This window comes from Ailuropoda melanoleuca, chromosome 3 (assembly GCF_002007445.2).
Source record: "Ailuropoda melanoleuca isolate Jingjing chromosome 3, ASM200744v2, whole genome shotgun sequence".
Classification (NCBI taxonomy): domain Eukaryota; kingdom Metazoa; phylum Chordata; class Mammalia; order Carnivora; family Ursidae; genus Ailuropoda; species Ailuropoda melanoleuca.
Genome location: NC_048220.1, coordinates 54,541,954 through 54,566,176, shown reverse-complemented (window position 1 = coordinate 54,566,176; position 24,223 = coordinate 54,541,954). Strand labels below are relative to the sequence as shown.

The 24,223-nt window shown below is 41.0% G+C and overlaps 1 protein-coding gene across 2 annotated transcripts in view; it reads right to left on the bottom strand.

The window, feature by feature from the left end:
• CMYA5 (cardiomyopathy associated 5) overlaps positions 1 to 24,223 on the bottom strand; it is a 92,349-nt gene that overhangs the window by 65,040 nt on the left and 3,086 nt on the right. The gene's annotated exons all lie outside the window — the stretch shown is intronic.

Genomic DNA, 24,223 nt, shown 5'->3' with positions numbered 1-24,223 from the left:
ATATTACTAATCTCCATTTATACCCATGGAATTTCTGTTTCAGATGAATTTCAAAACTATAAAATTTCTTCAATTATTATTGACTTTCAACTGATTTCAAATTGAAGCCCAAAGTCCAGATTCACTCATTCAACAAGTATTTACTGAGCTCCAATTATGTAGTAGGCACTGTGTTAGGCACGATATTTTTACAGCAAGATAACCATTTGGTGTAAATTTTCTAAACGATCTTTATAGTTTGCTTCAAATTAACCAATTTGGTCTGAGCTATAGATTTATGGTAGAACTATAAATTAATTTTTCCTTATTTTATTCTTCTGAAATCTAAGAATGTATTTGGATGTTGCTACTGGAGGCAGCTCCACAGTAAAGTGAATTAAGTGCTTGCCTAAGCCCTCATCTCTACGAGAGTGTTGCCAGATATAACCAAGATTCTCCCAGCCTAGTCTGGGAACATTTTTCTGCTCATCTATACAAGGGAACATGAATACACTGTGCAATATAAAGATTCACATCTTTCTAGATTTTTTTAAAGGAGTTTTTTTTAATCTGTAAAATCTCATAAAATACATGACAGCAATTTCTTTAAATTATTAACTGAGACACTAATTGCTCATTCCAGGTATTTCTTTCCATGTGGAAGGACATCTATTAGTGTAACACTCCTTCCTGGCTTAGCTTCCCACTATCACTGTTTCCTATTTTACTCTGTTCCTTGTGCTGTTCAGTATATAGAACAGTCCCTCCTGTGGAGAGGCCTGTACTTCTTCAGTATTCATGACTGGGTATATAAGTCCATTTATTTCTGAGATTTGGTATTAGAAAACACATTGTTATCCTACCTCTAAGCCACATTCTTTGATACCATCAGCTTTATTAGTAATAAAGTTGACATTTTGATCCCTATTTGCCATTCCTTTGATTTATTTATCAGTTGTCTCAGAATTTAGGCAGGGAGAAGAGGGTGTTGTGAAATAATCTACTTGTCAAAGCTCAATATACACAAATGACCACAAGTACAGCTGCTGGCAAAGCCTAAAGGACAACACTTGAGAGCAAGGACAGATATGATAGCTAACCTACGTGCTTGTGAGTATCCACCATAAACTGATATGTGGACTAATCAGACCAAGAGAAATCTGCCAGTCAGAATTCAGTAATGACCTGTTCACATACAAGTTTCTTTCACAAGCACACAGACCTGTGCACAGTTTTATTTGCACTGGCTTTCATAACTCCAGAACTACAATGGTTGACATGATGCATTATAAGCAACATAGACCCATATTAAAAATGCATTACCCCTGGCCAGTGATAAATAATATTATATCCTTGACAAAAATATTCATGAGCTGGAAAGAATAAGGGTTGACAATTTGAGTCAGATTTTGCAAAAAAGATAAAAGGTGGTATGGCTTCAATGGCTCAGGCTACTTTAGCCTCAGGCCATGCCAACTCAGGCTGGTCCTGCAGTGATCTGCTGACAGAAGGAAGGAAGCCCGGATTCTTGTGCTTGCTCTGACACTCACCCAGTGTCTGGTTTTTTTGCATGTAAACAAAACAAAGTTCCTGCTCTCATGCTGCTTAAATTCTAGTAGAGGGGAAGACAGAGAAAAAACAAAGCAAACATATAAATGTTTGGTAGCAGTAAGTGCTAGGAATAAAATGAAACTGAATAAGTGGGATTAAGGTCAATGGTTTGAGTTGGGGTGCTCTATTGTACAGGGTGGTCAAGGAAAAGCTCTCAGGTAAGAGACATTTGAGCAGAGATTTGGAAAGAGTGAAGGACTTATGCAAATACCAACAGAAAAGCAGAGCAAACAACAAATACTAACATCGCTCAGATAAGACTGCTTGGCAAACACACACAGCAAAGATGGGATGATGAAGCAGGGCAAGGGAGGGAGAGAAAAACAAGAGGTGAGGCCAGAAGAGTAACTGGGAGCCTGTCCACTGGGGCAACGAGGCCATGAGAAGTATTTGGACTTCACTCTGAATGGGACAGTAAGCCATTGGACTGTCAGCCCTGCCATCTTCTAGTCACTCAGAGATGGGCAGCTACTCAGACTAAGCTTGCTGGCCCATCTACCATCCTGCCCTACCCCAATCAGGAATTCGAATTTTAAAAAGCATCATTGGACAGCTGAAAATCCACGGCACCCAGGACAGATAATCAGATTTGTTCCTTGGACCCCACTGAGCACTCCCCTGATTCTTGCCCAGTTCCTCAGTCTACCATTTGTTCTGTGAGCTTTTCAAAGTTCTAATAGATTCCATTCTCTATTTTGTATATAGTGTGTTGTTTCTTTGCTCGCTATCGGAGATGGCTAGCTTATCACCAAGCTTGTTTCTCTTCTTTCTGGGTTTACAGATAGTCTATGCTTCCCGGCCTCCTTTGAGTTAGGTGTGGCCAGATGGTAGCCAAGTGACAAAGTTCTAGCCAATGGAAAGTGAACACTAGTAACATATGCCTTTCCTACATAAGGATCATTAAAGCCTCCCACATGCGACCCTCTCTACTTTTTCCCATGCACTGTATGAAGGACGGCAACCTTAAATGCCACATAATGGAAAGGGCAAAGCCACAACAGGGAAGATGCCTCAGTCCCTGAGTCACTACTTGGAGGAGAGCTGCCCAACCAGAAAAACCTGCATCGGAGTTTTAAGCAAGCTCAAGAGAAACTTTTATTATGATAATTCACCACAATTTGGTTTGTTACAGCAGCTAGTGTTATCTTGTCTGATACAAACCTAACTACATGTCTCAGTCATCCTGAAACATCTCACTCCAACATTAAACATCTGTACTACTTGGCATAGAAAACACTTCTTTTATTTTACATATATTTTTTTGATGATACAAGTAAATGAAAACATTCTTGTAAAATATTAATCTAACGTTGATAAGCTTCCCTTAACTACCACAACTACTATTTCAGTCCCATAATCAGAGCTAACCCAGTTAATCGATAATATTTTGCAAATTAAAAAACAAAACTGAGCCTGGCAAAATAAATAATAGGAAATCTGTTTTCAAATTCTATCAAGTACTCATCATGTGGAAAGTAATGAGAATACTAAGAGGAATAATACAGTGCCTGTCTTCTAGGAACACCAACCCTAGCATGTTGATATATCAACAGAGATCATTAAAATACAGTTGACACGTGACAACAGAAAGAATGTGCAAAAACCATCAAGCATGGATGTACAGAGAAGGAAATTTTTTAACTTTGGAGTAGATTGGGGCAGACTGTGTGACTATATGTGAGAGGAGAGGTCTGGAATATAATCATAGAATAGAAAAGGCTGATACAAGGTTTTGTAAAATAAAAATGAGTTTCCCAGGAAGACCAGGTTAGGGATGGTTGTGGACAAGTCAAGTAAAAGGAACAAGTACAAAAGGAGGGAGTTGTGAAGCCAGAGGCTCTGTCTGGGTGTGCAAAGTCTAATTTTGAAAATTGAAAGACCCAGTGGCATATATGTTAGTATTATTTAGATGCTTCCAAATGCCACTGCAACCTCCAAGTAGATTGGAAAATACCCATCACTCAGGGCTTTAGACAGTCATGATGAGCTACACATAGGCTTGAGGTAACCCAGGTCACTGAGTGCCTGAGACTTGTGCTTGACCTTTCAACCAGGAGTAGATGAAGAAGTGATTCATTTGCAAGTACAAGGTTTCAAAATAGTGACTATCTTTCTTCTTTCTGACTCCCACCCCTTCCCAACCAAAATATTATATGTGGGCCATAAGCATAAATTTCTCCATTTACTTCAAGTAGGAAATGTCTACCTAGCAGTGGATAAAGGTGTTACATGACCCATCAGGACTCTGGAATTATAGGAGCCATTTAGCTCCCCAGAGTTAAAAAGAGTAGTTTGGGTTTCAGAGTGAGCAAACAATTTATAAATACTTGGGGGGAGGTGCCTTGGTGGCTCAGTTGGTTGAGCCTCCAACTCTTGATTTTGGCTTGTGTGGTAATCTTGGGGTCATGGTATTGACCCCTGCATGGGCACTGTGTTAGGCATGGAGCCTGCTTGAGATTTTCTCTCTCCCTCTCCCTGTGCTCCCCACTCCCAGCTCGTGCACACTCACTCTCTCTTACAAAAATAATAATAAAAAACAATAAATACATACATACATACATCCTTAGGAGATATTTATCTATTCAGGGCCTGGCCAAGAGTTGGGGGCCATGATTCAATTATGTGAACTGTAGGCAAATGTCTGAATCCACCAGAGAGAAGTATAAAATCTCATCCCAAATTCTCCACTATTAAAGAAAACTAAGCGCAGAAAGGTACCAAGTCTAGAGAACCAAAATAAAGGAACTATGGTGTGACAGGGCTGGTTCATAGTTTAGTGACTACTTCAGACCAAACCATGGGCAAATCAATTACTTGTGGCCTTGGGAGTTCCTCAACAGGGGCACTATTGACATCTGGGGCTACATAAATTTTTTGTCATGGGTGGGGAGAGGCAGTCCTGTGTGCTAAGAATGTTTAATAGTATCACTGGCCTCTTTCCACCAGATGCTAACAGTACTTGGGCCCCAAACCAAAAATGTCTTCAGAATTATACTAGTTGAGAACAACTGGTATAGAAAGACCCAAGAATGAGGGGAAAAAACAATCAACCACAGGCAACATTAACCTTGGCTGAACATGTAAATGAAAAACCATGGAGGATAAGAACATTTGTGTTCTGGGATTCCTAGATGAGGACTTAAACACAGGCTTAGCTCTTTAGCACTGGAATTCTTCAACAGCTACTGAGTATTAGCGCAGAACAGAAACTGTGCCCCACCAGCCACTGCTGTCAAATTCCTGTGAAGGTTGAGGCGTGGTTACCAAGAGACAGAGCACTTCGTCTGAAGAGAATGTGTCAGGCTGGGATCTTTTTAAAATAAATCAGTGAGTCAGGATAGACTTCTCCCCTGCTGTTCCACTGCCTTTTTTTTTCTTATATACTACAATTATAACTCCATAAAAATGTGGAGGATAGGGACTAATTGTTCCAAAAAGTAGGAAAAATCTGATTGATTTTTCTCATTTCGTTAGTGACCCACAAGTAACTTTTCTTAGGTTTGCAACAAAGAAAGAGCCCTTATGTTGTGGCCTTGAAAATAACAATAATACATTTAAAGATAACACCCAGCTCCTCTATTAGCTTCCATTCTCTCCTATGAAATGAGGGTTTGTCCATATGCCTAGTATAGTATATAGCAACGTTTTTCTTTTCTCTGTCACTTTTTAAAAGAAACACACACACACACACACACACACCAAGACCCGATTCGAGCAGATGCTTCTGAGCTGAGCAGGGTTGGGTGAGAAACTTCTGGCCCTGACGTTTCCAGAGAGAGGGCCTTCCACCTGTACCAGCAGAGAGGCTGGAGGGGATCGGGGATCGGCTCTCCTGGGCCTGTCTGGATGAACCTCACAGAGATACCATTGGCCGCACCATGAGACCACCCTCTACCTAGCTGATGATCCCCTCATCGGGTCCAAACACCATTGCTAGAAAAAAACATTTTACCTACAACATAATGCAGACAGTAAAAGCAACATCATAAAAGGAAGTCTTTTGAATTCCAGAGAGAAAAAGAGACAAAGAGATAAAATTCATATACTAGGAATAATTTGTCAGTAGCTTGCTCTAGTCTTTTTGTTTCTGACTGTAAAATCTTAAAATTGGAAGTCAGCAAAAAAATAGATTCAATAGGTTAATTTGCTTTTATGAGGTACCATGTTGGGATAAATAGGATTAATGTAAAACTCTGTATCCCCCAAACCATTTTTATAAGACTTCAAAGCACTTAAACATCTTCAGCAGCTCTAAAAATTAAGATGAAATTCCAATAAGATTCTTTTATTCATCACCCACAAATGAGAAAGACAGGAAAGTCCAGAAAAAAAATATATATATATATATGAGAGATCTAGTACAGTGTTTTAAAAAGCATAATAAAGGCAACACTTGCTAATACTTTTCTCCCTATTCCTCATTTGAATTCAGGTGAAAAGTCAAAAAAATTTTTAAAGATTTGTTTATTTATCTGAGAGAAAGAAAGAGAGAAAGCAGAGGAAGGGGCAGAGTTAGAGGGAGCAAACTCCCTGCTGAAACGTGGGACTGAGTCCCACAACCCTGAGATCATGATCTGAGCTGAAATCAAGAGTCAAGATTTTGATGTTCTGTCCTTAAAAATAAGAATTTTTCCTAATTGCCAATTATAAATTTCACTGGGGAAAATGTGGGAAAATAGAAAAGCACAAAAAAAAATTAGAATTATCAGTAATCCCAACACTCAAAGATGACTACTTTTAATACACTGGTATATTTCTTTCATTCTTGTTCTATCCTGAGATGTTGTTTTTAAAAAAAAAAATTTACACAAATGGTATGTCTTGTAATGTGCTTTTTAAATTTAAAAATATATTCTGAACTTTCTCCCATGCTATTATTCTGTTCCCACAGCTATTCTCAATGTTTTAGGTCTCAAAACTACTTTATACTCTTAAAAATTATTGAGGACTTCAAAAAGCTTTTGTTTATGTGGATTGTATTTTTTATTTTTATAGTATTAGCAATTAAAACCAAAATTTTAAAGTTTTTTATTAATTCATTTTAAAGTAATGAGGGATGCCTGCGTGGCTCAATTGGTTAAGTGTCTGCCTTCAGCTCAGGTCATGATCCGAGGGTCCTGGGATCAAGCCCTATATTGAGCTCCCTGCTCAATGGGGAGCCTGCTTCTCCCTCTGCCTGCTACTCCCCCTGCTTGTGCTCTCTCTCTCTCTCTCTCTGACAGATAAATAAATAAAATCTTTTTAAAAAATGTTTAAATAAAGTAATCCTTACATGTCAACATCAGTAACGTATTTTACAAAATCTAATTCTATTTTCCAAAACAAACAAACAAAAACATTTAGTAAGAAAAGTGATATTATTTTAGAGTTTTGCAAATACTTTTAATATTTGGCTTAACAGAAGGCAGCTGAATTCTCTTATCTGCTTCTGCATTCAAAATGTAGATACGTTCTGTTAGCAGAAATAGATAAAGAAGAGGCATGCAACTCTTAATCTCAGGGTCATGAGTGCAAGCCCCGTGTTGGGCATGGAGCCTATTAAAAAACAAACAAACAAACAAACGGAAGTATATGAAGAAAATCTAGCCTTACAGAGGTAGGTAGTTGAAAAAGGGAGGAGTGACTTTCAGATTATTGTGGGCATTTTTCTTTATACCACACCAAACTTGACAAGTGGTAGTGTTTTAAAGATTAGTTGCAATGTGGAATCTAAAAAACAAAACAAAAGAAAAAAAACAATAGACTTTTCCTACTCTATACTCTCATGAAGGAGTGAAAGTGGCAAATGCAGATGTGCTGGTATTACGAGGGAAATAGTTTTGACCTTGAGGACACTCTGGAGGAGATCAAACTTTGAGAGCTACTACTGGTCTACCACTTCATATTTAACACTGCATTCTATCACAATCTAGAACACTTTATCCCATACTCTACTGTCAACATTTATACTATTTCTAAGTTTTTGCTATTATTCAAAAAAAAATGCCATGACGAACACCCTCAAATATACCTCTTACTGCACATTTATTTTCTTAGAATAACACCTCAGGAAGTAGAATTTGAGGGTCAAACTTATTTTTTCAGAATGTTTATGCATGTTGCCAATTTCCCCTCCAAAGAGATTTATCAATTTGCATTCCTATCAGTAGCCTGTATAAGAGCCTTCGTCCTTACCCTCACCCTTATCACCACTGGGTACCGTGTGAGCCCTGTCTTGAGAGTTGTTTTTAGAAAATCAAAATGTGTCTGGGCTAGATGTTAGTGAGCTCACTCTCCAGATAAAATACAGCACTTGAGATTCACTGGAATTCTCAGATCACTGAGTACTTCTCTGGTAATTCTACCACGGTGTTTATTTACTGCTATTTCGCATTACAATTAATATTTACCATGGGTCTTCTACTTGACATTAAGTTTCTTCAGACAGAAGTCATGCCTCATTACCTTAGTATATACCACAGTGCTGAGCCCATGGGATACAGACAGATGGGGTAATGGTGGAAATAACATTTTTTACCCCAGGGAGATCTGTGTTTAAATCCTGGCTTCACCGTTTTCTAGATGTGTAAGCCTGGGCAAATTACTTCCCCTCCCTTTCCTGAGCTTGAAGATCATGACCCGTTAACAGGGAGACTAACATGTACTTTCTAAGGCAGCTGCGTTGCAATACGTGTAAAATACTTCATACGATACTTGGCAAATAACAAATGTTCCATATGCTTGTTCTCTGCCTTTTCCTTTCCAGTGTTAAATTCACCTTGTAAAGCCCAGACTTTGAGGATCTACAAATCCACTTTGACTTACTCATAACACTGTCATTAAGACAGAAGGCATCTCTAACAATGATTACTTCTGGAAAGTGTAACTAAGCAAAAATGGTGCGTTTTCTGGTTATTCTTCCCGGTATTGCTCAATCATTATTCATTCTCTCAGTCAACATCTATGCGTGTGCACTATGTGCTTCGAATTACACACAGTCCCTAAACAAGAGAAAGAATGAAATCTTTTTTAGGGCCAGAATGCCACAATCATGTTGAAACCTGAATTCAGAGAAAGCCATTCACCAAACCGCACTGAGAGAGCTTCCTAACTTACATTCCAGGGGCTGCAGGTACCTCATCCCTGACCCTCTGGTGGCTCAAAGCTCACAGTTACTGCAATGGAGCTTTAGGGCAGTGTATCTTAATGTGACCCTGAGCTGTATTCAAATACATTTCTAACAAGAAAGTTTTGACATTTTCTAACCACCTGACTGAGGAAATGCGAGAAAGACAGTAGTGAGCTAGCTAGGTACAGTCCAGACTGACATTCACTTCCAGTTTTAACTCAAAGGTAAAACGAAGCACCAAACAAGGAGAGTTATTTGTGCATCTGAGAGTACACCCCAATTAAGGTGTGGGTGAGGAGCGGTCACTGGCAAGCAGCGCTGCTAGCTGGCAGCATGGGCCCATAAAACTGCTCAGGTCAGGAGGTCCTGACAGATCATACTGAGGGGAGGGGAACCGACACCCATTCACACCCTCTTCTGTTCCAGGAGCACGTGATACCCTGGGGTGTTCATAGTTTCATTTAATCCCACACACACCCACATTTTCAGAGTCTGAGGCTCAAAGAGGTCATGCAGCTCTCACTAGTATATCCTGGAGAACTTCAAGTGCTGAGACTTTAACAACTCCGGGAGAGAGTCAAAGAAATCTGGGACTCTGATTCTTGAGGCCAAATCAAGATTGATTGTGAACTATTTGCTAACAGCACCTGGATGGTATCTGCTAAAGTTGGTGTTAGGTCATTATAAAGCTCTCTTCAGGCCCATAATTCTATGTTTGATAGAGGTTAACGTATTTGCAATAGCGAGGCATGAGGACGGGAAGGATGAGTTTCTCCTGGTCTGAAGCAGGCTTTTAAAAAACTGATAGTGAGTTGTGGTAATGAAGGTGGAATGGCAGCTCGGGTTTCAACATTGTAACTGTTGATGTCCAAAAGATTCCTTATTGGGGGAGAAAGGTATTTTGGGAAATGTGGGGCATGACTCCACCTTAAGGGGGTTCTTTTGGCTAGCTCTGAGGAAGGGTACATGCGTAGCCAAGGTCTGTAGGAGAAAAATAAATATCTGATAGAAATGTTAAGGAGAGGAGATGCCTGGGTGGCTCAGATGGTTAAGAATCTGCCTTTGGCTCAGGTCATGATCTCCAGGTCCTAAAATTGAGCCCCACAGAAGGCTCCCTGTTCAGCGGGGAGTCTGCTTCTTCCTCTGGCTCTCCCCCTGCTTGTGCTCTCTCTCTCTGTCTCTCTCAAATGAATAAATAAAATCTTTTAAAAAATGTTAAGGAGAGATTAAAGCACTCTTGGTGCTAAGAACAAATGCCCTCAAGCTAGCTTAAATGGGGGTGAGGAGGCACTTTTCTTAAAGAAATAGAGATTTCTCACGGACTCCAAGGGCAGACATATCTAGGCCTCGCAGGCAAGAGGAAACAGGAAAACCATGAGGAATCTTGTCTCTGTCTCTCTCTCCTTTAGCATAGCTTCCTCAGTTTCCCTTGCACATGGCTCCACAAGGCTGCCACCAACAAGCACCTTCAGTCCCAGAGTCTACACAATTGCTTGGAGTTCTCAGTTTTTCTTTGTAACAAACAATTATTTCCCAGAGAGATCAACAGGCAAACCAAAAACAAGAACAGATCCTGGCTTTCTGGAAAGGTATTTCATTGCTTCTCCCTCTTCCAACCTCTATATTCCAAAGAACAAAGAGAAAGGGGTGGGAAAATCATTACAACCTCACCTCTAATGGATGGCATGAGCTGCCTTGATGAAGGACAGAGGCCTTCCCAGTGACAGCAAAGATTCAAATGGCTTGCACTCTCTTACTCCTGCTAGACAATAAGGTGTGCTCGCAGAATTCTGGGACAGAGGCATTCCTTGTATGTGCTCTATTTTGGGTGGCTTGTTCTACGGTTTTAGAAGCTCACTTGAGTGATCCTACACTCAGAGTCCTACCCTTCCCGTCTATATAGGATCTCCTCTCCACCCATCTTCTATATTCTAGACTCCCCACCTTGACAGATAGCCTTTATTTAGCTTTAAATCACATTTTTTTTTTTCTGGATACTAACACAGACACCAAGTTATGCTCAGCAATTTTAGCTATTGCTCTTCCTGGACCATTTGCAGAAGTAAATTTAGAATTTTTTTGACTAATAGAAAAATTAACAATTTTTTAAAAAACAGAAAAACCAGTATTCTATCCAAAATATTTTTTTGGAAGATTTTATTTATTTATTTATTTATTTGAGAGACAGTGAGAGCAAAAGAGATCACAGAGGCAGAGGGAGAGGGAGAAGCAGACTCGCCGCTCGAGCAGAGAGCCTGATGCAAGGCTTGATCCTGGAACCCTGAGATCATGACCAGAGTTGAAGACAGACACTTAACCAACTGAACCACCCAGGTGCCCCCAAGATATTATTAAAAAGATCAAAATAAAGTGGAATGGATCTCTAAAAAGTTGAGAACTGTCCCCCAAACCTTTTGTTTCTAAAACTAGCTAAATAGAATGTGTGTCTCCATTTCCAAGTTCAGAGAAGGCAATCTAATACTACCTGGATCTCATTTCACTCCCTGACCAGGGTTGTAGCAGCCTACTGTGCATTGGAGCATAAATCTCCAAAGGAGGACTGACCTAGGTATATAGGACTAAAAGAATTAAAAGGCAATTAACTTTCTAATAATGTCAAACAGATAGTTAAGAGATTTCAATAGAGCTTTGAAACCTCAAAGCAGAGATACCAAGATGTGCAAGACAGGTCACATTGAGGCCTAAGTTAAAGACTTGTTTTTATCATAAAACGGAAAGTCAAAGCTAGAATAAACAGTGACAGTTAAATTCAGATGATATTTCATGGGAAAAGGTACTTGCACCTCCTGTGGTTGTATTTGGTCATTGCTCTGTGCTGTATTTCCAATTAAAATCTTTATGGAAATGCTAACCAGCTGATCTGTACCGTTGTTTAAATAAAGTGTTATACATCCATAGAGAAAGCAAAATCTACCGCCTTATGTATTAAACGTTGTGAAGATCAGGTAAAAACCCTGAAGAAAGCCTAGTCCAGTGCCTCATGCTGTTCCAGCAGACATCTGACCTCTCTTCCCATTTGGCAAACCTTCCACCTTATGGGTCCTGGAGGAGGCAATGCCAGATATTCTCCCTGTGATGATCTTCACACCCATTCCAGACTGACTTGAAAGCCACTGAAGAAGGAACTAGTAAGGAGAGATCCTCATTCTCTCTGGGGGTAGCAGAGGCTGCCGTTGTTGTAATTCTGACTTGCTGGTATGGGAGTGGCAACAGGACAGATGGTGACATTTGGTGCCCATGAGTAATGGCAACCATTTCCTTACTCAAGAACTTTTTCTAAAAACCCAGCTTTGGGGCGCCTGGGTGGCACAGCGGTTAAGCGCCTGCCTTCGGCTCAGGGCGTGATCCCGGCGTTATGGGTTCGAGCCCCACATTAGGCTCCTCCGCTATGAGCCTGCTTCTTCCTCTCCCACTCCCCCTGCTTGTGTTCCCTCTCTCGCTGGCTGTCTCTATCTCTGTCAAATAAATAAATAAAATCTTTTAAAAAAATAAAAAATAAAAAAAAAACCCAGCTTTATTGAGATATAATTCACATACCACATAACTCACCCACTTACACTGTACAATTCATTGGCTTTTAGTATAGTCACAGAGTTGAGCAGCCATCACCACAATCAGTTTCAGAACATTCTCATCATCCCAAAAATACATCCCACACTCCTTAAGCATCATCCCCCAATCCTCTTCCCATCTCCCTCGAAGCTCTAGGCAACCACTAACTAACTTTCCATCTCTACAGATTTGCCTCTTCTGGACCTTGCACAAACATGGAAATATACAATATGTGGTCCTTTATGTCTGTCTTCTTTCTCTAAGCATATTGTTTTCAAGGTTCATCCATGATGTAGCATGAATCAGTACTTCCTTCCTTTCTATGGCCGAATAATATTCCATGTATGAATATATCATATTTTCTTTACCCATTCATTAGTTGATGGACATTTCAGTCATTTCCACTTTTTGGTTATTATGAATATGCTGCTATGAACACTCGTGAACAAGCTTTATGTGAACAGATCTGTTCATTTCTCTTGGGTATGCGTAGGAGTGGATTGCTGGGTCATATGGTAGCTCTATGTTTAGCTGTTAGAGGAACTACCAGATTGTTTTCCAAAGCAGTCGTAACCATTTTACATTCCCACCAGCGGTGTATGAGGGTTCTGATTTTTCTATATCTTCACCAACACTTATTATTGTCTTTTTTGGTTAGAGTCACCTTAGTAGGTGTGAAGTGGTATCTTGCAGTATTGATTTGCATTTCCCTGATGGCTAATGATATTGAAGCCTTTTTTCACGTGCTCATTGGACATTTGTCTATCTTCTTTGGAGAACTGTCTATTCGGATCCTTTGCTCATTTTAAAATTGGGTTATTTGTCTTTTTATGACTGAGTTCTACGGTTTGCCAGACCAGTTTTGAGGCATGATTTTAATGGTTGTTCCTGGCTACCTAACCCCTCTTTTCCACACTTCTCGTGATTCTCTGAAGTACCAATATTTTGTGAATACAGTCATCTTGTGCTTAAACTGGTCACAGTTAGTTTCTATTACAACTCAAAACATGACGGACACAGACTGGAACCCAAGGCAGCTCCTCTCACCTTAAGAAAACCACTTACATTAAAACTTCATTGGCAAATGGAAAGCTGTTCAGAGGCAGTGTTGTTACTAAAGACTGGGTTTCTGAATTTGTGATTCTCAACTCTTAAGCTATGCAAACTCAGTCCAGGGAAACTTGTGGGATGAACAAGTAGAAACTCTGGCAGTTTGAGCAGCAGGTAAGAACTGGAGCAGAGAGAAATGGAGAGAAAACTCTAAGAAATGGTTGCCATTTCTTGCTATTCTACTCTAGGATTAAGTAGGCCATTGATTGTTGGAAGTTATTTGGATGCCAAGGCCCCAATTTTCTGCGCTGGCAGTCGTCTCCCCACCTTAGTCCTGCAGCCACAGAGGCTACGTGACCCGCATCTCCTGTCAACCTGGGTTGGTATCCAGGGATTTTCTTCCAAAGGGTAGAGCATGTAAATGGAATAGGAGTCCTAATTCTATCTGCCGATTTAACCACACATTTTGTCATCAGGAAATTTCAGTTCGTGTATCAACACTGCCAACTTTATGTATGCTTTCTCCTCACCCCTCCTTTTGTATCCTGGATTCTCGGAGTCAGGGAAATAAGAATATCCCTCCGTCCCAGAGTTATGAGTGATCTGAGGCTGAGAGCTTGGAGAAAGTTATTTTCTGCAGAGTCCGAGGTAATATCCTTCACTCAGTCCTCTGAGCAGGACAGAGCGGCCACAACTGTAGCTCCAGTGGGCCACTGGCGTCCTCTCACTCCTGAGCACCCACTTTCCCCTTTCTAATGCCCCCTTCTCCCAGGAGAGTGTCTTAGGTCCTGTATTTGACGGGATTTGTTCAAAAGTGAATCCAAGCTAAACCAGATGCTGACAGGTTTAAACTTTTAACCCTCTCAAAGGTGTTAGCACTTCTGTCCTTAATTTCTATTTGGCTGGTTTTTTGCCAAATTCAAAGACCACTCGTGGGCTCTCCTTTTCTGTGCCCTTGTCTTGGCCCCCAGGAACAAAATGATTTGAGACTGTGATGGTATGAGCAGTACTGATCTGACAAAAGGAAACCTGAGGCCCCACGATGAAATGCTTCCTGGTGAGTGCCAAACTCTTGTTCATTTGACAACCATTTCTTAAGTACCTACTGTGTGCCAGACCCTGTGTCCTAGCTGCTGGAGATGCAGCAGAGAAGCAAAAAGAGGCCCCTGCCCTCATGGAGCTTTCCCTCCAGTGGTGGCAATAAACAACAATAAACCAACCAACCAACCAACCAACCAAAAAACCCCATTTCAGATAGTGATGGTGCTATGAAGAGCAATCAGCAATAGTGAATAATGTGATAGTGAAAGATAAGAAGAGAGGCTCATGCGCAGAGTGGTTGAGGAAAGTCTCTTTAAGAAGTGACGTTTTACGGACACCTGAAGAGTAGATTTGGGGAAGAAGCACCAGGGAGAGAAAATAGCAAGACAAAGTCATGAATGCAGGACCAGGCGGAGCACGCTGGAGGTTCCGAAGGAAGCCAGCAGGGCTGGAATGTAGTGAACATGGCAGATGGGTGTGAGAGGAGCTGGAGAGGTAAGCAGGTCAGGTGGGGCCTTGAAATCTATGCAACACTTCACACACAGAGGTTAAGTGTCTTGCACCAAGTCAGACAGCAGGTCAGTGCAGAGCCAGGATGATAATCCAGGTCTTTTCAACCCTATCAGGTGTTTTTGTGTCATAACCTGGTTTATGCTCCAAATGGTGCTGGATGAAGAGGGGAATTATTGAAGCCCTTCTTGGAGATCCAAAAACTCTAAGAGGAGACAAAGACCACGATGGTCTCATTTTCCTCCTCATTTTCCTTAAAAACAAACAAACACACACGAGATAGGAAAACCTCCAAGCTAAATCCAAAAATTCTTTTAGGCAAAGGATCTGAATTTTATAGATATTATAGTAAATAGCTACTGAACATTTGTCACATGATTCCATAGAGCACGTAGAGAAGTTATTTTGGTGTTGCTGTTTGACCTTATGAAAATTCAATCACACGAGGTTGCCTAATGTCTATTTTTAACCACAAGATCTACTCTCCCTATTACACCCTAGGAAACTGAATATGCTAAGGTGCTGGTCGGGATTAGCTGCTACGTAGATTTTCTGGATTTTATGCTTTGCTTTTAAAATTAGAAGCAAACTGAAATAATCACTTTTAAAAGTAATTTTATACTCAAGTAAAAAAGAAAGACATTGGCTAATAAAGACCAGATGTGTGTATACTGGGCATACATGTATAAGATCTTGAGGTGAGCCCCGAACTCACGAGCGTTCCAGCACTGGCTCTGCCACTAGACTAGGGTTAGAATCCTAGCGCACTTTCCAGCTGTCTGACATTAGATAAAATACTCAGTACAGCTAAGCCTCCATTTTCTCTCCCATAAAACAGGGATGAAAACAATGCCTATATCATAGAGTTGTTGTGAAAATAACTCAAAGTAACAAGTGACAGTGCAAGGAATAGACTCACTATTCCTTGAGTAAATATTGGTTTCCCTTCCCTTCTCTGGGTCTCTGTTCACTCATCAGAATCATCATCAGGGAAATGATGCTAAGGCCCCTTCCAGGGTAAGTGCCATCAGCAGCCAGGCTTTTCTGCCAGACCTGGACCCAGGACAGTGAAACCTTCTTCTGCAGGCAGATAGAGAAGGGCTAGCCAGATGGACCCAGAGACTGACACAAAGCTCACAGGGAAATGAGCAAGGAAGCTTAAGGGACTGAGACTTGATGAGCCGGGGTCCTACTAGACCCCCACCTCAGTTCCCCAGGCCCAATTCATTTTACCAATGCATTCGCTTCAACTAATTGCACTTGAGATTTTTTGTTTACTGTCTGCCCTCTCCAGAAACTGAACTCCGAAGATTAGGAATTCTGTTTGTTCACTCACTCTGTGTAAGTCCCCAATAAATATTTGTTGAATGAGCCTCTTTTCTTATAGTAGGTACATTTCTGAAACTGAAGGTGTCATGAGCTTAGCTAAGCTACTCCGAGGTATTGCTGCCTCGGCATCCATTTTGTTTGGCTAACTGACCTGCGGGAGCCTTAAACTGACACCAGCCCCCCTCATGCTAGCACATGCCTTGGGTAACCGCCTGAAGAGTCACATGTCACTGGAAGTTCCTGGTGTGACGTCCCCAACAGTTTTTGTGATCAAGAATCTCCCCCACCTTCAATGCCTCCCCGCTGTGTGCCCCTTAGATAAGACCCCCTGGAGCTTACCAAAACCCCGCTCATTTTAGTTTGAATTGGCTGATCCAGCTTTAGTCCAGGAAGCCCCAAAGTCCTCCATTCATGGACCCTAATAAAGGCATACGTCCCAGGTCTTGACTTTCTCTCTGCACTCTGCCTTGACCTCTCTGTGGGACCCCTCGAGCTATGCCTTGTACTTCCTCCAGGACTTGTGAGTAATAAACTTCTCTATTGCGATTTCTCCTGTGGTCTTTTGTCGAACTATGGCTCACCATCTGGCACCCTATGCTCCACTTAACAAATGTTAATTTAACAAAGTCATAGCAGGAGGAAATTAATCTTATTTGCAAATCAACAATTTTAAGTGCCCCCACTGAAATCAGCCATTAAGAGGAAATTTGTGGTGAACGTAAACTTGTTTAGCATGCAATTTTTTTTTTTTAAAGAGAAGCATCAAACTAAGAAAACATATTAATGGCTCCATAAGAAGGTTTGAAGCGTTCAGTTTGGTAGACAACAGTAGCATCAATTAATCCTCCCACATATCTTGGACTTTATCAGACTAGGAAGTGGAATTTTGGAACTGAATACACTCCAGTTGCCTTAATAGAAGACTTTTCTCTGGACAAAAAGCAAAGCCTATTCTTATCCTCCCATCTATGATCTGGCTCAAGGGTCAGTCTAGGGGAGGCTTTCCAACAAGTCACAGAAGGTGGGAATGATGACGGCAGACATCCTAACTGAACAATCCCTCAGCACTTATCACTGTCCCCTCCAAGCTACTGTGTTTCCAGAGTCACTGGACATCGTCAATTCATGGTAAATGAATGGTATCAAAATTCTCCTTAATCTAACAGGTTCAACCTCCCAACTAAATTTGAGACAATTCACTTGCTTATTCATTTGTTCAGTTATTCATGCCATTCACTTACTCATTCAACCAATATTCTCAGGCCTGGAAATCCCGAGTGCTTCTAAAGGAGAAAAAGAAAGCTTAGACAGGGGTGCCTGGGTGGCACAGCGGTTAAGCGTCTGCCTTCGGCTCAGGGCGTGATCCCGGCGTTATGGGATCGAGCCCCAAATCAGGCTCCTCCGCTATGAGCCTGCTTCTTCCTCTCCCACTCCCCCTGCTTGTGTTCCCTCTCTCGCTGGCTGTCTCTATCTCTGTCGAATAAATAAATAAAATCTTTTTTAAAAAAAAAGAAAGAAAGAAAGAAAGCTTAGACAGAGCAGCAATTAGCAGTGCAAGAGCTGGAATAAGGGGCTAAAGGAATATCTAACGACATATTGTGCTGGAAATATCTTCCTGCCCAGCTGCTGTATTACCTCTGCAAAACCTTTCTAAATCTAATTTTAAGAATATATGTCTTGTGGCACCTGGGTGGCTCAGTCGGTTAGGTGTCTGCCTTTGGCTCAGGTCATGATCCCCGGGGGGTCCTGGGACTGAGCCCTGCACCAGGCTCGCTGCTCAGCGGAGAGTCTGCTTCTCCCTCTTCCTCTGCCCTTCCTCTGGCTTGGGCTCTGTCGATCTCAAGAAGAAGAATATATGTCCTTTCTCTATTCCTTTGTTAATATCCTTAGTGTAGTACTTAAGACATTATATTGGAGCTAAGTGCTTCCCCATGGCAGACTGAGCTCCTCAAGAGAAGCAATTGTGCCACTCAATCACCTTCATGCTCCTGGTGCCTAGCACAGTGCCTGGCATATACAACTTTAGGAGCAGTTCTATGGATTCCACTGAAGCTAATGGATGTCTAGGTATTATCAGGCCTGCATTGTCTAATATGGTACCCACCAGCCACATGCAGCTATTGAGTACTTGAAACGTAGCTGAGGGAGGGAGGAATCAAGATGCACCAAAAAGTGAAATACACATCAAATTTCAAAGGCTTAGCATAAAAACATATAAAATATCCCATTAATAATTTTTATATTGATTACATATTGAAACGATAATACTTTGGATATTGGGTTAAAGAAAATAAATTATTAAAATTAATTTCACCTGTTTCTTTTCACATCTTTTTAATGTGGCTATTAGAAAATTTTAAATTACATATGTGGCTCTCCTTATATTTCTGTTGGATAATGCTGGCCTGAGCCGAAGATTACTTTTTCAAGTACAAGCCACATCCAGTCTCTTATACTTGCTTCTCTAAGTTTTCTTGCTAGGAAGGGGAATTTGGTTATACTGTCTGAATTGAGTCAAGGTTTTCATTAAGCCTAGGTTCAGAATATCCAGGAAATATAAGACACATTTCTTTTATATTTTCAAAATTCTATAGTCAATATGTTCCACATATTGATAGGTTTGCTGTCTAAAAAAAAAAAATCCAACTCTTCTGTATTCCCTACATTGAGTCAAAGTCTAACCAAGGGCATGTAATACCCATGCAGCCAACATTTAAATAGCTCTTCAGTTTCTGGCTCCAAGCACCCGTTTTATCTTCTCTCCTCCCTCAGTCTCTGGCATCCTGAGCAGTCACCCGTCCCATCTCAGCTCTTTCCACTGACCTCAAAAGAGGGCTGGCTCAAATAACACACTTGTCAAAACACCTGGGTAAGCACAGCAGTGGGAGACAGCATATAAATAGATATATGGAAACAGAGTGCTCCGTACTAATAACAAAAACCCCATACAAACGCCCTTCGCCTTCCAAAAGTTTTCTTATGATGATTAGTTAAATGTAAACGTCACTACTAATTTTACTCCTATCGGCTCAGACAGACCTGTTGTACACAGGCACTGACAAAACTGCGGTTCAGGATGATTTTTAAGTTTTGGGTACTGCTATGACAAAAATCCTCCGTGCTTCAATAGAGAAATTAAAATTGAACAACAGAAAACAATCCAAAGAAAAAATACTGAGAAACTTCTAAGTGATCTGTCGGAAAGACTAAAAGGGTCAGGCTTCACTGGTCTCCAGTCAGAAAAATGCAAAAATAATGAGTGCCTATTTACGTATTTCCCTCTGTACAGGAGCCCATACATTTGAAACATTTAGCACAGTGCTTGGCACACAGTCTGCGTTCAATAATTATTAACGCATATATGAATGCGTAGGCCCTTACTATTGAATGGAATACCGCAATCACCATGTTTTTCTTGTTTGTTTTAAACTTTGAGTGATACGGTAGACCGAATATAGCTTCCTATTCTACGCAGAATAAAACGGGAAGTCCTTACTACGGCCCGACCTGATCTGCAACTCGACTTAGGGTTCACCTCCCACCACTCCCCCCCGTATTTATTCTGCTCCAGCAACCTGACCTCCATGTGTCCTCAAGGAAGCCCCATGTGTCCCTGCCTCAGTGCCCTTGGAACAGCTCTTCCCTTTTCTTAGAACACTCATTCCTTCATTCTCTGCTCATGCCTCACCTTATCAGAGAGGCCTTCTTCACCAACTTATTCAAAACAGCATAACCCTTATCCTGCTGTATTAGTCCTCCTATCACTTACCGTCACCTGGAATATTACATATTTATTTGTTTGTTTGTCTCCCCAAACTGGAAAGTCACTCCTGGGAAGGCAGAAACTTTGTTCATTTTGTTCACCGCTATATCCTTTGTGCCTAGAAAGTGTCTGGCACACAGTAGTTCGATAAATATCTGTTGAATGAATAAACTAATGAACATTGGATTGGAGCTGAGGCACCTGGATCTAGTCCCAATTCTACCGCCAAAAACTTGTGTGACTTTGAACAAATGTCCCCTGACGTTCAGTTTCTGAATCTGCAAAAGGACTGCCTGGGAAAAGATGCTTCAAAACTTCTCCCAGCTCTAAAATCCTATGGGTTCTACATAGCTGCTTTCTACACCTATCTTTTGTATGAAGTTTTAGCAACACAAAAATCCTTTTTTAATATTCACAAACTTTTGGCTCTCTAGGCACTTCATAATGATTGAATACCCTGCTCTCAAGGCCCCTAATGAAGCCTTCCCCAATCCTTCCAGGCAGCAGGGATCCCAGGACTTTATCCCTACTTTGAGGTACTTCATACAGACCTTTTTTTCCCTTAAATCTCTTATAATAGTTAATGACATAACTGTTTTCCTGTTTCTCTAATGAGAATGTGAACACTTTGGGAACAGTAATGGATTCTTAGTAATTTTTGTATCCCTAGCACCCTGCATGGTCCATGGCAATTAGGAGGCATTCCATGAATGTTTAGTGAATGAATGAACACAGGAAAGCCAGAGCGAAATAGGATCACAACTCATATTAAAAACAGAGACCAGGGGCACCTGGGTGGCTCAGTCGTTAAGCATCTGCCTTCGGCTCAGGGCGTGATCCCGGAGTTCTGGGATCGAGCCCCACGTCAGGCTCTTCCGCTGGGAGCCTGCTTCTTCCTCTCCCACTCCCCCTGCTTGTGTTCCCTCTCTCACTGGCTGTCTCTATCTCTGTCAAATAAATAAATAAAATCTTAAAAAAAAAAAACTGAGACCATTATTCTCCCCTCACTGATGAAGGTGGGCAGAAGATAAAGCTTTGCTGCCAATAATGGTTCATCTGAAGGGAGGTAAGAAACTAAAACTTATTGGGAACTTACCAAAGGCAAGTACTCTTACCCATATTCACAGAGTTTATTTAATCCTATGACAACCTTATAAATTAGGAATTATTACTACCATTTTACAGATGAGAAAATTGAGGCTCCGAGAAAATAGGGAATTTGCCCATGATAGAATGACTAACAGGATTCAAACTCAGGCTTCTTCCTCCCATATATCATACTCATATCACTAAATAATACACCAGGAGGGTCGTTCTCTAATTCAATGCAAGCATTGGCATGTGTAATAGTGAGCTCTGCTGCACTAGAAAAGCATTTTTATAATTAAAGGGAATTTTTTTCCTTGATTCAGAAAGGTGGCTACAGATAATTCCATCTACCATTCCTAAAAGTGTAAAGAAAAGCATTACAAGCAGATTACACTTGTGCCTTTTGAATTAAGGGTTTTTTTCCAGATAATAAAATGCACTACCTGTTCATTATAGAAAAATCAAAAAATACAGATATTTTTTAAAATTTTAGTCAACCATTATCCCATCACTTAGAGACAACCACTATTAACCTTTTTCAACCTAAAGGTTAATAAAGGTTACCATAACCTTTATTATGTTCTTTATTATGTTAACCTTTACTAACCTTTTATGAAACTTTATTAATCTTTTAAGCCTTTTTCCAATACATATTTTATAGTGAGATCATGCTAAATTATACAATGAACATTTTTTCATATTCAATACATCTCATATTGTTAGAAATCTTCATAAATAGCACTTAAATATTGGCTTAGTAATATCACATAAAGTAGATGAAATAATCAATCATTCTGTTACTATTAGGCTATTTCTGTTTATTTACTACTAAGTGCCTCTTAGTTTAAAAAAAAAATCAGTTTGTAATTTAACTTCTGAGAATGGTTCCAACCTCCAAGAAAATGCAAACAGCTTTTCCATTCAAGATGGGGGAAAACTCCCAATATTATGCAAAGAGATGAGGTCTAGTAATTTTTCAAGGTAGAAGCTGGCTGGAGGTATTTCAGGGTCACATACAGTAAGGGTCTCCTGCAAAGGTCAAGGGAGGTGGCAAAAGTCTAGCAGTGGCTTGGAGGAAGCAGATCCAGGCTCACCTCCAGGTTCTTACAAAGATTTACCTTATACCTTCAGTAAATTACATAAAGCCTCAGTTTCATCATCTATAAAAGGACAGTCATCGCATAGTATTGCTGGAAGGGTTTAAAATGAGAAAACATCCGTAAACACTCAGCACTAAGACTGGCATGGAGTGAGTGGCCTCTCTTATAATTGTAAAACTTCAGCAGAAGAGCCAAGAAAATGGGCAAAGAATGATGCGACACCATTCTTACCTCCCATTCTTTAGGAAATATTCCAAGTTCTCACCTTTAGTCTCAGGGGGGAAAAAAAAGAACTTTAGGCCATATTTATAAACTTGCACACAACAAAACAGCTTGATTGATTTCTGACAACACTTCGAGGTAAGAAAAAGTCGGGGACTCCCAGTTCCCCTGAGAGGTTCTGCCCACTGACATCTCTCTACCTCTAGCTATGGTTCCCACCTTCTTTCCCCTGGTCCTCACCATGGTTCAATCCCTAGACATCTTTCTTTCTCTTTGCTACTGTCTCCCTGATCTGAGTCCTTCCAAAACCAACTTTCCAATCTGCTGTCAGTAACCCTTCCATATCTCCAGTCTGTTTTCCTAGATCTTGCTCACAAGTTTACTGATTTCTTGTTACCCATGTCATCAAATCCAAAATTAAAGTGTGATGGTTTGCAAAGCCTCCACCCCACCCCCACCCCATTCCCTCTGGTTCCCCTCACTCTACTAATTCTGACTCTTGCCCTGATGTCCACCTTTCCATTCAAGAAAATGACTACCATGTGTAATCAGAACAGGCTGAAATTTACTGCAGATAAATACTATCTTTACCTGAAGATCTTGACCTTTGTCAAAGCGCAATGCAACCTCAACGCAGTGCTTTGAATCACTGTCAGCTGCCCATATTTTAGAGTAAGTGAGTTTTCAAATTCTCTAGGTAGTAAGTTTTGGTTGGGCAAAGATATAAGGATCCTGAAAACCACTAAGGGGGAAAGGTTATAAAGGCTGGGATTGATAGATTTCCCTTCTCAGTGTTATCCAGGAATCACAGGTCACTACTCCCTGTTCCATTTTCCACAGGTATCTTCTCTTCCTCTTCTCCTTTCTGTATCTCCTGCCTACTCGCTAAAGCCCAGGTCATGCCCACTTCTCAAGGCAGCACAGATCTACACACTCTCTTCCTCCCTGCCCCTCTCATTTATTTAGCACAGAGACTCACACTCTCCATATTGCTCTCTAACTTCTTCCATAAAGTCCTTGAGGTGAGGTACGGCACCTACTTCCCACTTACTCGGTAAATATGTGACCCACATTCCAGACTTCTGAACTGACTGACCATTCCCCCTTAATCAGTGCTACTCTGTGGGCTACTTCAATTTCAGCTCTGCAGCCCTCGGTCGGACAGAACCTTAAGAGGGACATTCTGAAATGTTGCACATCCATCCATCACCTACAAGCCATTCTACTGATATTAGTAGATTTAGGAAAGGACATCACTGACTGACAGAACAAAAAACAAAAATGAACAAACAAAAAACCCATACTCCAAAGAGAACGTGTGAAAGTAGTAACAAGTCCAAATACGAGATGAGTCCTACTCTTCTCATTTTTGGGCGGACATGAAGGCTGGGAGATGGAAGTGGAAGGAGACCCATATTTTTATACAGTATTGCCGAATTGTAATCACATTCATTGAAACGTTGATATTTGGAACCAATGGGGGGGGGAAAGCAGGATTTTAAGATTGAAACTCATGTTTTCCTCCACATAATTCACGAGGCTTTGTAGCAAATTAAAGTCCTTTTACAGCGACCTAGTCCTAGGCTAGGTTCCAAGAGGCCTCCAGTCAGTCCTTTGAAGGCTCTAGAGCAGCCTTCTCAGTCTCCACCCCCACTTCATATCCCCTTCTCTTCTAGCTCAGGCTTTCAAGATTGTTCCTGTGCCTTGCGCCAAATGTAAGCGTTTCAGCACATTTCTGCAGTTAGGCAGGCCCCTAAGTAAATCCCCAGGAATGAACAAGAGCAGCAAGTCACAAGTTGCTCGGCGGAGGGGGGGAGGGAGGAGAAGTAGGAAAGGGGGGCGGCACTG